Below are 15,627 nucleotides of genomic sequence, written 5' to 3' on the forward strand. Positions count from 1 at the left end.
CTTTTATATTGCTAAAATAGGATTTTTGAAGAGAGGAGAAATGTTTCAAGTTTTGGAGTGCACCCTGCCTTTCCACACATTGAAGGCAAGCATTCTGAACCCCGGCATAATATTTTTGTGTGTTCGATGACAAGTTCATAACATCACCTCACTTTGGAGAAACTTGTTATTTCATGTGATATGATCATATGCATGGGTGAATGTTATTGATTTCCATGCTGTTGGAAATGGACACACTTGTGATGATAATCACCCTCATGTGCCTTGCATGCATACCGGCAGGAACCCGAGAAAACCTCTGCCTTGGGTAGGCATGAGTTTGTCGCCGGTCTCCGTCGGGACGGTTATGTCTGGTATGGCATGGCAAGGTGATATGAGTGGTGACTCTGTTGGATGAAATATATTCGTTATACTAATCATGCAGGGAATACTTAAACCTCCTGAGTCGACCGTAGATCGAGTCTTGTGCCAGTAACCCCCATACTTGTTTCGTACTACCACTCGTCTCAACAGCAAGTAGAGTACGGTTCAGTAAGTTGTCAACCTCTTTCTAGCACACACCATACAGAGAGGCCATGGTGGAAGATACCGGTTGTAGCTGGTAGGCAGGCCACCTGGTCCGGGGGCATGGGTGTTTCCGGTTGGGACCGAGAGGGGAGGCCACCCCTTAGAGCGTGGGATATAAATTTGATCCCATGCTACGCGAGGTTGTAGCCTCCCCACTTAGAGTTTGCTTAACAGGTGTCGTGGGTGATTCCAGACACGTGTGAGTTAAGCTGGTGTGTGCAAGTTAGGTGTGTTTTCAACAAAAAAGACCGTAGATGGAATTAGTCCCGATGGACTAAAGAAATCCATTACTCGTGGGTAAAGAGTACACCCTCTGCAGAGATTAAACCTATTCGAATAGCCGTGTCCATGGTTAAGGATTACAGTCTGGGATGGGTCAAGTGTCGGTCTTAGTGTCGGTCTTCGGAGGTGAAACTGTTAACCAGAACTGGAACTACTACCTGTGACTTGTGATAATTATGATTATTATTATTGTTGAATAACCCGTGATATTATTGTTATTATCGAGTATCTCTGGGATGGTTCTACCTCCGGGATATTCACTATGATTGTTCATTTTAAAGCCCTTTTTGTGGTGTCGCTCAGACGCCCGACTGTGGCATTTCTTTTAAAGCCCTTTATGTGCTGTCGCTCAGACGCCCGACTGTGGCATTTCTTTTAAAGCCCTTTATGTGGTGTCGCTCAGACGCCCGACTGTGGCATTTCTTTTAAAGCCCTTTATGTGGTGTCGCTCAGACGCCCGACTGTGGCTTTGCTTGTTATTTATTTCATAAATTTTAATACTACTATGTTATTGCAATTTTATAAATAACTTGCTTGCACGCATCAGAGATTTTATTATCTTTTGTGACTGACGTCATGAGCATAAAATATTTTCAGCACATCATTGTTATATTATACCTGTGTTCATAATGTTTGCGAGTACATTCAAAGTACTCACTGGCTTGTCCCTGGCTATTGTCTTGGCCAGATTTCTTGCGCGGAAGAGGAGCGACGCGATGACAGCCCCGCCACCTAAGTAATGGAGATAACAGCCTCGCGAAGATAGGAGTTAACCTGGTCAGCTGTTCCCGTGGGAAATGGAGTCCCATAGACACTGATGTTTCACAACCCGCTTCCGCCATCAACCACTAGAAACCATTTGTTGTACTCACAGGCCAGAATGGCTTTGTGCTACATATTTTGTTTTCTGCTTGGAATTTCTGTATCAAGTTGGAGCCTCATCAGCTAACAGTAATCCTGGGGCTGATGAGCACGACGGTCTTTTCTGGAAATTTATTACCCGGAAAACCGGTCGTGACAGACTTGGTATCAGAGCCAGGCTGACCATTGGCTAATCCTATCTTAGCCAGGTCGAAAACCATAGGCAAACCAACCCACTAGACCTTAACCAAACCCCAGCCAAGCTTCTCGTGCAAGATAGCCACACAGTGACCCAACACCTTTTTGGCAGTCGGTGCCCAACCTATCAACCTAACCTATCACTCATGCGCCAGTGACCGGCCCCTAAATAGTCCTTTCTCGCAAGCGTGCGAAGGAAGACTCCGTCCCCTTTTTCCTATAAAAAAGGGCACGCTAGCCCCAACACAGCACAGCACAGCCTCTACCCCCAAACCAAGCTACAATGCCTGGCCCTGTCGTGCACAACGAGACCACAACAACCAACCTTGGAGGTTTTGTGACCATCCTCGCAAACCTCACCCGTCGTGCCTATGTGTTAGAGGAGCCACCAGAATATGTTGTGTACCAAGGACCCATGAGCGGTGAAGACCATCAATTCTGGGTCACTGTGCACATCTACGGTAGGGGTCTAGCACCCGAGCGCCCCTAGAGGTTCACCAGAAGGACAACTTCCTTTGAGCCACAAGCCATCCAGCTAGCCGCTCGAGAAGCTATAGTTCATCTCAGGCACCTGTCGCCCAGAGTTAACTGTCGCTCGTTCCACTACTACCCCAGACGTGAAGGGTATGGTAGACCACCCCAAGTTGCCAACGAAGATCACGAGACAGATCCTGCATTGTTGCACCTAGTGCGCTATGTAAGTGCACTAGAGGAACTATGCGATCAAATCACTATTGATCTAATCGCAGCTCGTGGAGAGCTGGTTCGTCGAGCCCCGGCGAGAGAAGAGAATGAGCCCAACGCCGACAACCCAGTCGTGCTGTTTGGACATCCGATCGAGCCCCTAAGGTCTGCCCCAGCCATCGGCCAAGGTGCTGCGATAACCCCAGAGGTGCTTCGTCGCATATTGGGAGCACACTCCAACGGGGTTGTGGCCAACAATCCCCGCGATGGTCATCATCACTACCCCGACCCTGCAGTTCCTCCACCATCTCCGACTAATCCCGGCAGTGAGACACGTGGAGAAGCCTCGACATCCACCAGGCGCGCCCGTTTAGACATAAACGAGGTAGACTAAGCCGTATGAGTAGCACCGAGTTTCAGTGTATCCTCGCGTTGTAATCATGCGACCGTGTATATTAGCGCAGCCTGTCGTTGTGCCTCTGTTTTAATAGTGGCCTTGCATTTTTGGTCAGCGCATAGTTGCATATTTTTCCGGGCACAACTACCAAAACCAACCCGATGACAACCACAGTAATGCGTCTCTTTATGAGATATGTGTATCTCTGACACTGACCTGACCTTTGGAGCTAAGCTGGCAAATTTATTACCTTTCACCATGGTAAAACGAATCCGGCTCCATTGCTATATAAAGGCCACCTTGTGGCCTTACCCAGCAACCCTCACTTTGTGCACCACACTCACAACTTTTTCCTGTCATGCCGAACCCCAGCATTCATCTGAGAACCCCAGATGCAACCCCAGGTAGCTTTGTCAAAATATTGTGGGATTTTACCCGCAATACCATGGGTTCTACCCAGCCACCTCAGTACGAGCTGTTCAAATCAAGGATCACCCCTTCCACCTCGGAATATTGGGCAGCAGTACACATTCCTCCTGTAGACCCCAACCAAGATCCAACAGAAGTTTCCTTCGTGGGAAAATCTATGCCAACCCCACACTTGGCCATAGAAGCTGCTGCGAAAGAAGCGATTGCTCGCCTTCGATCTGCAGTACCCTATGCCCGCGATCGAGGATATTATTACTTTCCGAGCCGTGCAGCACGCGGAGAACTTACATCTTTTCCTGGTGGACGGATTGAGAAAGACCCAGTACTAGCCAACCTTATCCAGTACATCATCGCTCAAGAGCATTTGAACCAGCGAGTAATGGATTATCTCCAGGGTCTCGCTGATTTAAATCCTCATATTGCCATCGGCAGATCACTGAGACCCGACCCGGAGAGACGCATACATCGACTGGTCAATCCACTTCCTCCGGTAGAAGAGGAGTGTATCCCTTTACCAGAGACATTTTATCAGGACCCCACCCAGTTACCGTTTTCATTTTAGACGTCACTACTGTATTTGTTTTTACAACATTTATTTATGTGTGTGACTTATGCGTGATACCCTAAGTTTGTACGACGAGTCAATTATTTGGTTTCTACTAATGTGTGTAGTTTTTGTTGTGGTTTATACTCCTTTAAATTAACTGTTTTTCCCTCGCAAGATCCTAGTATGAGTTTTCTTTTTACTGAATTGCTGCATCATTTATCCCCTCACTACGTGGATTATTTTTATTTTTATTCACACAGCACCACGCAGCAGACTCACAACCATAATCATTCGGACACATACACTGTTTTCAAAACTTTGCAACGGTGTTGCATCCAGCTAATCACCCCCCTAACAACAGTTAGCACCCGGCACACCCCATCTACTCCTCATGATCACCACCACTGCGGAGAGCCAACACCCGAGCAGCAGCGTCGCGACGATCATCGAGGATCATCGCGCACAGGAGCACAGAGAACCCCAGCAGTGTCGCCAGCCCTCCGCATATCAGGATCGCAAACCAGTCCGGCATCGCCTCCGCCATTAGAGCCTAACCTGAGCTTTTGTAAGCAGTAATGGAGGGAGGAGGAGGAGAAGTGAGGCCAGGTGTGAGGAAGAAGAGAGAGGCACCCCGGCCATTTTATAGCTCGAGCTCGGTGTATGGTGGGCGAAGTCCACCAACGCCGCTCGTCGCCGATCACCGGTGTTCGGAGTCGAATCCGCGAGCAGTGCCGACAGCGCGCTGGCCCGCGAGGTGAGTGCACGCTGCACCAGCAGCTAGCACGCCGCGCACTACCGCGGTACGGCCTAGATACCCTACGCGCTAAACGTCGCCGATGGAGAAAGCGCGGGGAAGCGCGCGAGAGAGAGGAAGAAGAGAGAACCAGAGGGAGAAGAAGAGACTGACAATGGGCCCCAGGTCCACCTGTCGGCCAGAGAGAGCACTGTGCTCTCGGGTACGACCAGCGTATATTTAAATTTAGAAGTTATTCTAAATTTTTATCCAGCGTAGAAATCTCATGTTTTTGTCCCAAACCGTAGACTTTTCCACGCAGCACCAGTTTTCACACTGTGGTTTTTCACCACTTATTGCCCTCTCACTAAAGCCACATCTTTATTGTGTAGTATTTTCTTAACACAGCTTTTAACAAATCTCGGGGACAAGATTTTTCTTAAGGGGGGTAGTCTTGTGACACCCCAAAAATTTGGCCTTGTTTTAATGAATTAAAAAAATTTCCAGGAATTAAAACTTTGGATATCTGAGCTCCATTTTGATTTTTTTTAAATCATTTCCTTCCCTGTTATGATGAGTTTTTCCCAAAGAGAAAACTTTTCAAATATGCCATTGGACATATTTAATCTCTCAAGAGAAACTTTCCCTTATTTAATATAACTAATTAAATAATTAAGTTGCTTGATCTTTACTTTCTTGAAAATGGTTTTTCAAGGTTAAATGGCCATATTTGAACTACAACCATTTGATAGATTCACTTAAAATTCCCACAAAAATTTGGAGATGTCATGTGATGTTTTTAAATCACTTTTATGCAAAAATATATTTTACTCATGAAATATTTTGAGCTCTACACTCAATTTTTCTTCTCTGGTCCAGAGTGCATTTTGCACTACAACCCATTTAAATATTTCTTTCTGGCCTCCACCAAAATTATGGGATATTGTTAGTAGCATATGATTCAACTTTATGCAAAAACCTAGTGTTGTTCTTTGAAAATATTGAGTGAATCAACCTCTTTTTCATTCTGGTCCAGCCTTGTGATTTCTACTACAACCCTATTTATTTTTGCTCCAATGATCTTGTGCTTTCTCCTACTTGTAGATAGCCCTACAAAACCCCTAAATCCAGGAGCATGTACCCATTGGATTAATTTTGGTTCATGAAATAATGTCATTTATTTCCTATCCAGAATTGTAGTTTTGCAAAACTTGCACTAACAAGTTTCTGCTTTTGGCAAACTAACCTCACCACCCTCTTGTACATCTAAAGAGACCACTATCTGGAGTTTTTGGCCACTCCAAGACCTGCCTAAGTGCCCTTAGCATTTTGTCAAACACCTTACGGGCATGATCTGTTTTGACATGAATTGTGGCACTGCACTGTGAACTTGCACCTCTGATCAAACAAGCATGTCCACTAGACTCCCCGTTACTCCTAACCTAGATCTGCTAAATGCCAGCCTCACCCAAGCTCTGTAGCATGCTCTGGCATTACGTCGAGCACATCCCGTGCATGCCCAGGGCGCGAGCAGAGCGTGCGTTTGGCACGCACGTGCGCCGAGCCGACACGCTGGCCTCCACGGTTTTGGCCCGCTCTGCAGCACCACGCCACGCGCTCCCCTTCTCACCGCAACACGCCAAGCCGCCCCTCGCCATGCCCCGGCAGGCCAAGAGCTAGCCGCCACGGTCGCCGACAGCCCCTGCTCCGTTCAGCGCCGCCCAAGCCTCTCCTGCTCGCCACCTGGCCCCTGGAACAGCGCGTGCTCATCCGTGAGTGTGTCCACTAGCGCTCGTCGCCGCCACGACGCCCTAGCTACAGAATGGCGGTCGCCGGCAACCTTATCCGCAGCCGCCGCGGAACCGACCTCGACGAGCTATAAAAGGAGGCCCCCGAGCTTCCCCGAGCACGCATGCAACCTCAGGCCACCCCAATGGCACTCCCCTAGCTCGCATTCGACCCGGGGAGGCCTCCTTCCTCATCTCCGGCAACTCCTGCCGCCGCCACCGCCCCGGCCAATCCGGCACCTCCAGTAGCTCCCCCTCTCCGTTCTCTTCGCCAGGAACCTCCTCATCCTCCCGTGAACCCGTCCCCCTACTCAATTTTGATCGGGAACCCCAGTATCCCCAAACACACTTTGCTCCCGAGGCCACCTCCGCCGAGAAGCTCGCCACCGGCAGCTCCCTCCGTCCCCACCTACCTGGCGACCACCGGGAGGACCGCCCTGGAGTGGCGGATCCATCCCAGCCCACTGAGCCCCGCGGGGAGCCGCCATTCACCGGCGACGATCGCCGTTGCCTCGCCTCCGTTCGGGCAGAGGAAGAGGAGGGAGGGATAGACTGGTCAAACCTGACCAGTGGGGCCTCTGGACCCACTGTCAGCGACCCCGTGCCTGTCCACGTGGGATTAAGTGAAGGCGCAATCCCCCAGTACGTTTCCCCCGCTCCGAAAGCGTATTCCCCTCCGAAACGTTTTCTTTTCTGTTTTATTTAAATAACAGATTTGACCAAAACTTTGACTGGTTATAACTTTTTAAATACAACTCCAAATGAAATGATTCTTTTTCCTACCTCTCTCAAATTTCACCTAGTTTATTTTAAGATTTATTTGAAAAAAAATTCAGAACAACTTTTGGTGCCGTTTTTATTTTGTGTGTTAATTCTTTTATATTGCTAAAATAGGATTTTTGAAGAGAGGAGAAATGTTTCAAGTTTTGGAGTGCACCCTGCCTTTCCACACATTGAAGGCAAGCATTCTGAACCCCGGCATAATATTTTTGTGTGTTTGATGACACGTCCATAACATCACCTCACTTTGGAGAAACTTGTTATTTCATGTGATATGATCATATGCATGGGTGCATGTTATTGATTTCCATGCTGTTGGAAATGGACACACTTGTGATGATAATCACCCTCATGTGCCTTGCATGCATACCGGCAGGAACCCGGGAAAACCTCTGCCTTGGGTAGGCATGAGTTTGTCGCCGGTCTCCGTCGGGACGGTTATGTCTGGTATGGCATGGCAAGGTGATATGAGTGGTGACTCTGTTGGATGAAATATATTCGTTATACTAATCATGCAGGGAATACTTAAACCTCCTGAGTCGACCGTAGATCGAGTCTTGTGCCAGTAACCCCCATACTTGTTTCGTACTACCACTCGTCTCAACAGCAAGTAGAGTACGGTTCAGTAAGTTGTCAACCTCTTTCTAGCACACACCGTACAGAGAGGCCATGGTGGAAGATACCGGTTGTAGCTGGTAGGCAGGCCACCTGGTCCGGGGGCATGGGTGTTTCCGGTTGGGACCGAGAGGGGAGGCCACCCCTTAGAGCGCGCGATATAAATTTGATCCCATGCTACGCGAGGTTGTAGCCTCCCCACTTAGAGTTTGCTTAACAGGTGTCGTGGGTGATTCCAGACACGTGTGAGTTAAGCTGGTGTGTGCAAGTTAGGTGTGTTTTCAACAAAAAAGACCGTAGACGGAATTAGTCCCGATGGACTAAAGAAATCCATTACTCGTGGGTAAAGAGTACACCCTCTGCAGAGATTAAACCTATTCGAATAGCCGTGTCCATGGTTAAGGATTACAGTCTGGGATGGGTCAAGTGTCGGTCTTAGTGTCGGTCTTCGGAGGTGAAACTGTTAACCAGAACTGGAACTACTACCTGTGACTTGTGATAATTATGATTATTATTATTGTTGACTAACCCGTGATATTATTGTTATTATCGAGTATCTCTGGGATGGTTCTACCTCCGGGATATTCACTATGATTGTTCATTTTAAAGCCCTTTTGTGGTTTCGCTCAGACGCCCGACTGTGGCATTTCTTTTAAAGCCCTTTATGCGGTGTCGCTCAGACGCCCGACTGTGGCATTTCTTTTAAAGCCCTTTATGTGGTGTCGCTCAGACGCCCGACTGTGGCATTTCTTTTAAAGCCCTTTATGTGGTGTCGCTCAGACGCCCGACTGTGGCATTTCTTTTAAAGCCCTTTATGTGGTGTCGCTCAGACGCCCGACTGTGGCATTTCTTTTAAAGCCCTTTATGTGGTGTCGCTCAGACGCCCGACTGTGGCATTTCTTTTAAAGCCCTTTATGTGGTGTCGCTCAGACGCCCGACTGTGGCTTTGCTTGTTATTTATTTCATAAATTTTAATACTACTATGTTATTGCAATTTTATAAATAACTTGCTTGCACGCATCAGAGATTTATTTATCTTTTGTGACTGACGTCATGAGCATAAAATATTTTCAGCACATCATTGTTATATTATACCTGTGTTCATAATGTTTGCGAGTACATTCAAAGTACTCACTGGCTTGTCCCTGGCTATTGTCTTGGCCAGATTTCTTGCGCGGAAGAGGAGCGACGCGATGACAGCCCCGCCACCTAAGTAATGGAGATAGCAGCCTCGCCAAGATAGGAGTTAACCTGGTCAGCTGTTCCCGTGGGAAATGGAGTCCCATAGACACTGATGTTTCACAACCCGCTTCCGCCATCAACCACTAGAAACCATTTGTTGTACTCACAGGCCAGAATGGCTTTGTGCTACATATTTTGTTTTCTGCTTGGAATTGCTGTATCAAGTTGGAGCCTCATCAGCTAACAGTAATCCTGGGGCTGATGAGCACGACGGTCTTTTCTGGAAATTTATTACCCGAAAAACCGGTCGTGACAAGTTCCCTCCTCCAATTTCATGGGCGACTGTTTTGTGCTTGCCACTCCGGAGTCGGTCTTCCTCTTCACCATTGGCGTATTTGGTGGCAATCTCCATCATCCGAGTCAGAGTCATATCTCTTGTCCGACCGAATTTTAGATTCAATTCCCGATACTTAACGCCTTCTTTGAAGGCACAAATTGCTTGGTGATCTGACACATTCTCCATTGTATGGTGTAATGTGATCCATCTCTGGATATAATCTCTTAGAGTTTCATACGGGTTATGAACGCAACACTGTAATTCTGTCAACCCTGCTGACCGTTTGCAAGTACCTCCAAATGTTCTGACAAATACTCGGGCAAGATCTTCCCAAGTATAAATACTACCAGGCACTAACTGATTCAGCCACGCTCTGGCCGAGCCCTCTAACATCAAAGGGAGATGCTTCATGGCAACTTCATCGTTGCCACCACCAATCTGTACAGCCACTCGGTAATCCTCAAGCCAAGTCTCAGGCTTGGACTCACCGGTGAACTTACTGACTCCAGTCGCCAACCTGAAGTTGGGAGGATCACCGCAGCCCTGATGGCTCTGCTGAAGCACTCTGGACCTGAGACATGCACTCTGCTGCTGGTTGGAAAATCTCTGTCGTGGCCTTCTCTCTGAGCTCTGTTTCTGTCGACCAGACCCTGAACGAGAATAGATATCGCATCAAAGCCAGGTTCCCTCGGGTCGACTGGAATCCTTCACCCACCACTGTGAGGACGTCTGTCATCATGCTACTGGGGCATGTATGACCCACTCCTTGGTGGAGGCGTGGGCACTCGACTACGATCATCGTGATCGAGTCGGTGATCATACTGCTCGCGGTTTCTGTACTGATCTCTCCGGTCCCCAAGTCCCTCACGCCTCGGGGGCGATCTCAGGCTGTGAGCCAACTGGATTGTGTCTGCAACCGCGGATCTGCTATGGATCCTATTCCGCGACTGAGATACTGCTGCATTCTGCTTTCCCGTTGCTCGAAGCAAAGCCCGGATCCGCACCAAACCTCGACCAGCTTCTGACTGGGAAGGTTGAATTGACTCCACTATTCAGGCCGCAGCTGCGAGATTCTGGATCGGAGTTCGATATACCTGAGTTGGAGGCGGAAAACGTTGGCGTCGACTAGACTTGGGGATAGACTGCCGAGCACGCTTGTCGAGTGCACGCTGGAGGTTCTCCAGTCGACTGCGCTCAGCCAAGTTGGCCAGGCGCGCCTCCTCCAAGGCCTGGGCCTCAGGGGTTTCTCCAATGATAAGAGTGTGAAGCGCATCCATGTTCTGGCGGCGAAGTTCTTCCCTCTACTGCGAAGAGAGGGGTTCGGGGCGATACTCTTCGTGAACACGCGACGGAACACCGCCCCCATCGCCTCCGTCTTCACGGGTGAAGCCAGGAGGACTACATGGTTCATTGACCATCAAAACCTCCACCGCGGGGTCGTTGTTGTCGCACTCGGATGCAGTATGTATGGAGCCAGTCGAACAGACCGTAAAGAGTTTCGTCGGGATCGATTGCCGCGACTTGGGGGGTGGCCGACTGGCGAGCCACAGCATGCCTCACCCACCGCTGAAGCCTCGATCGACCGGAACGTTTGCTCCGGGGGGCTGCAGGGAGGGAGGTCAACACAGGAGCCGACCGATACTGAGTTGACGGTTGCCGTAGGAGGACGCCACGGACGGACGGGGAGCGCCTCGACGTCAAGTGGCGCTTCTTGGAGCCAAGCAGAGTCGTCGGCAACGAATACGAGCGCGTCGAGACAGATCTTGCGACCCTCAGCCAAACCTCCGCCTGAAACCATGTTGATGGGGATTGCAAAAATCGCAACTTCTCCAACAAGTCGCTAAGACACCTGCCCCACGGTGGGCGCCAACTGTCGTGGATCTAAGTCTGACAGTAGAATGGGGCATAGGAATGTAGAGGCAAGATCCTAGCTATGGAGGAGTTGTACACGCGAGTTTTACGAGTTCATGCCCTTCTCAGAGGAAGTAATAGCCCTATGTCTCGGAGCCCGGAGGCGGTCGACTGGACTATATGTGTGTGAGTTACAAGGGGTGCGAACCCTTTTCCCAGAGGAGGGGGTGTTGGAAATATGCCCTAGAGGCAATAATAAAATGGTTATTATTATATTTCCTTGTTCATGATAATTGTCTATTGTTCATGTTATAATTCTGTTATTCGGAAATCGTAATACATGTGTGAATACATAGACCACAACATGTCCCTAGTGAGCCTCTAGTTGACTAGCTCGTTGATCAATAGATGGTTACGGTTTCCTGACCATGGACATTGGATGTCATTGATAACGGGATCACAACATTAGGAGAATGATGTGATGGACAAGACCCAATCCTAAGCATAGCACAAGATCGTGTAGTTCGTCTGCAAGAGCTTTTCTGAATGTCAAGTATCATTTCCTTAGACCATGAAATTGTGCAACTCCCGGATACCGTAGGAGTGCTTTGGGTGTACCAAACTTCACAACGTAACTAGGTGACTATAAAGGTGCACTACAGGTATCTTCGAAAGTGTCTGTTGGGTTGGCATGAATCGAGACTGGGATTTTTCACTCCGTATGACGGAGAGGTATCTCTGGGCCCACTCGGTAATGCATCGTCATAATGAGCTCAGTGTGACTAAGTAGTTGGTCACGGGATCATGCATTACGGAACGAGTAAAGTGACTTGCCGGTAACGAGGTTGAACGAGGTATTGGGATACCGACGATCGAATCTCGGGAAAGTGACGAACCGATTGACATAGGGAATTGTATACGGGATTGCTTGAATCCTCGACATCGTGGTTCATCCGATGAGATCATCGTGGAACATGTGGGAGCCAACATGGGTATCCAGATCCCGCTGTTGGTTATTGGCAGGAGAGTTGTCTCGGTCATGTCTGCATGGTTCCCGAACCCGTAGGGTCTACACACTTAAGGTTCGATGACGCTAGGGTTATTAGGAAGACTTGTATGTGATTAACGAATGTTGTTCGGAGTCCCGGATGAGATCCCGGACATCATGAGGAGTTCCGAAATGGTCCGGAGGTGAAGATTTATATCTAGGAAGTTGTCATACGGTCACCGGAAAGGTTCGGGGGCATATCGGTATTGTACCGGGGCCACCGGAGGGGTTCCGGGGGTCCACCGGGAGGGGCCACCTCTCTCCGAGGGCCTAATGGGCTGTAGAGGAAAGGGAACCAGCCCTACATGGGCTGGGCGCATCCCCCCATGGGTCCATGCGCCTAGGGTTGGAGGGGGAACCCTAAGGGGGGCGCCCCCCTTGCTTGGGGGGCAAGCCCCCTCCCCTTGGCCGCCGCCGCCCCTCTTTATCTTATCTAGAGGGGGCCGGCCCCCTTCCTCCTTCCCCTATATATAGAGGGGCAAGGGGAGGGCTGCACACACCATCCAAGGCGCAGCCCCTCCTCTCCCCAACACCTCTCCTCCGCAACAGCTTGGCGAAGCCCTGCCGGAGTACTGCAGCTCCACCACCACCACGCCGTCGTGCTGCTGTTGGAGCCCTCTTCATCAACCTCTCCCTCCTCCTTGCTGGATCAAGGCGCGGGAGACGTCGTCGCTCCGTACGTGTGTTGAACGCGGAGGTGCCGTCCGTTCGGCGCTTGGATCTTCGGTGATTTGGATCACGACGAGTACGACTCCATCAACCCCGTTCTCTTGAATGCTTCCGCTCGCGATCTACAAGGGTATGTAGATGCACTCCTCTCACCTCATTGCTAGATGACTCCATAGATTGATCTTGGTGATGCGTACAAAATTTTAAATTTCTGCTACGTTCCCCAACAGGGGGGTGGCTTATATAGAGTGCGCCAGGACCCCAGCTCCCCTCCGTTACACGGGGTTCAATGTCCATAAAGAGAGAGCATTACAGGTAACGTCTGTAATAAAGTGCTATGAATGATCATTAAATATATGAGTAAATGCCCGACCGTTGCTGTGCAGAACGGCTTTAGGTCTTCTTGTACGTCGAGTGGTCTTTTACATGGTCGAGTGGTTGAATAGTCGAGTGACTTAAAGAAGAAGTAGTCTTCGAGTGAATGGTAGGTCGAGTGGATTGCACTCGACGCCTTTATTGGGTCCACCTTGTTTACTCTTGAACTTCTTTGCTTCTAGGGCAAGGACCTGGGGTAGGACGTATAGGTCAGGCCTATTACCTTACCCCAGGTCTATGTCCTCATCACCGAGCGTCGCGACCGTCGGGCGGAAGGAGTGGCGCGCCTCCAATAACTCCGGCGGGGGATCAAGGCTTGGATGAAGCCCACCCCATCGTAGACCTCGCCAGGGAAGACGTTTAGGCCAGCCGCAGCCACCGGAGAAGCTTCGATTCGGGTTCGGCCGAAAGTGAATCGGTGGCTTTAGGCGGCGGGCCGGCGAGGCAGGCAGTGGGGGACGGGGGTGGGGGGAGTCGTGGCGGGCCTGGTGGCCGTCGGGGGGCGTCGATTTGGTGCGGATTTGGCCGGCGGCGGAGACAAGCGGGTGGAGGCTGGTCGCGTGGAAGGGAAAGGAACTGGCAGTTGGGCGGCTGGCGGGTGGTCGCGTTTTTATATCTTCTGTAGGTGGAGATACAAATTTGCACCATGAGGTGTTGTAGTTTACATCTCCGGAAGCGAAGATGTATTATTATTATTATTATTATTATTATTATTGCATCTACATCATTTGTTGGAGAGGTGTTTTCAGTCCTCGAAGAAGCAAAAGTTAGGTATTTTCGCATCTATATCTTCTATTCGAGATGCTCTTACGTTTTTCCAAGGGAGGGAGTAGAAGTATAAGGATTATAATTTTTTACCACTCCCGTTGTTCGCCTCATATGTATGCACATTGGCACCGCTACCCTTTCTTCTACTTTCTCCACGCTATTTAAATAAGGTTCTAGAGACGCCGGTGAGCTCCCCTACTTCTCGTCCGTCTTCCACCTCACCTCACCGCTTCTTCTTCTTCCTCATCGTCTTGCACAACCGTCTATGTTGTAAGATAAGACTGATGTGTGAACGAACGACCGTCTTTATATTCGTGAAACAACAAAACTACATCATGATGAGCAACATTAACGGTCATGAGCGCAAGAAAACAAAATCACATGGTGACCAGGAATGAAATACCACAACCAAACACCAATAGTACAGTACAGCAACAATCATGCCAAGTTCACAATAACCTCTCACTGATATTCCCATCCCATCGATAGCCAGCAGGAAGAGCAGGGGTACGCTAATTCATTCGTCGTCAAACGCAGGTGGCATGCTAGAGCTGCTTGCCAGCGCAACTCCGGAGAACGCATCGCGGACACGCTTCTGTGGAGGTGGCTGACACAATGCAAAGCCGAACAGCCGTGGTGCTGCTGGTTCCATCTCCCCCGTCGCCACCGTCACAGTGGCCGCCGACGCCTGACCTTGCACCGTGACACCGTCCGGCCGCGATACACCTAACATAAAGACGGACGGCTGTGGTGCCATCTCCTCCGTTGCCGTCGTCACTGCGGCCGCCGGCAACTGACCTTGCACCGTGATGCCGGCCGGCGGTGGACCCAACGTGGTGTCGGACGGCTGTGGCGCCATCTGCCCCATCGCAGCCTGCCGCTGCGTGGTGGCTCGCTTGTTGCCGCGTCCCACTCCCACGTAGCCCGTAACCTCACGGTGCCGGCGGAGCTGCTCAGTGAGAGGCTCGACGTAGTTGCTGTAGCCGAGGGTGTCGAAAGCTTTGATCACGTGGAGGCCAGTCATTTTCTTCTTGCCGTCCTTTCCGCACTCCGCTTCGGCCTGGATGGTGACCATGTTGATGAACTCCTTGACACAGTGGTCCACGAGGGCTATGGCGTCTGGGTGGATCCTGGCGCGCGGGTCATGATGTTTTCTAGGTCGTTGGGCCAGAAGGCCCGCGCCTTTCTCGACTTGCCTACATTGTCTAAATACACATTTTCAAAAGTTGAAAATTTTCGAACAAAAATCCTGCATGTATATCCGGACATTTTATGTGCGTGCACAAAGTTTTTGGTGAAAAACGAGATTTTTTATGGCTTGTGTAAAAAAGAGGATCTTTCTTTTTACTTTCCCGTCCCTCGTGTCGCCCCTAGGGCGACTCGGGGGAGTCTATGGTTATCCCCCGCCGCCATCCCCCCCCCCCACCCACCCACCTCGCCGCCACCGGAGACGACCGCCGGGAAAGCCCGCGCGGGCGCCGGGGAAGGTGGCGGCAGGGTCTTCGGCGCTCCTGTCT

The 15,627-nt window shown here is 50.1% G+C and overlaps 1 pseudogene; it reads right to left on the minus strand.

Moving 5' to 3' along the window:
• Positions 1–14,627: 14,627 nt before the first annotated feature.
• The window catches only part of LOC123153237 (nuclear transcription factor Y subunit B-8-like), a 3,895-nt pseudogene continuing 2,895 nt past the window's right edge, over positions 14,628–15,627 (minus strand).

The sequence above is a fragment of the Triticum aestivum genome, chromosome 7A (assembly GCF_018294505.1).
Source record: "Triticum aestivum cultivar Chinese Spring chromosome 7A, IWGSC CS RefSeq v2.1, whole genome shotgun sequence".
Lineage (NCBI taxonomy): Eukaryota > Viridiplantae > Streptophyta > Magnoliopsida > Poales > Poaceae > Triticum > Triticum aestivum.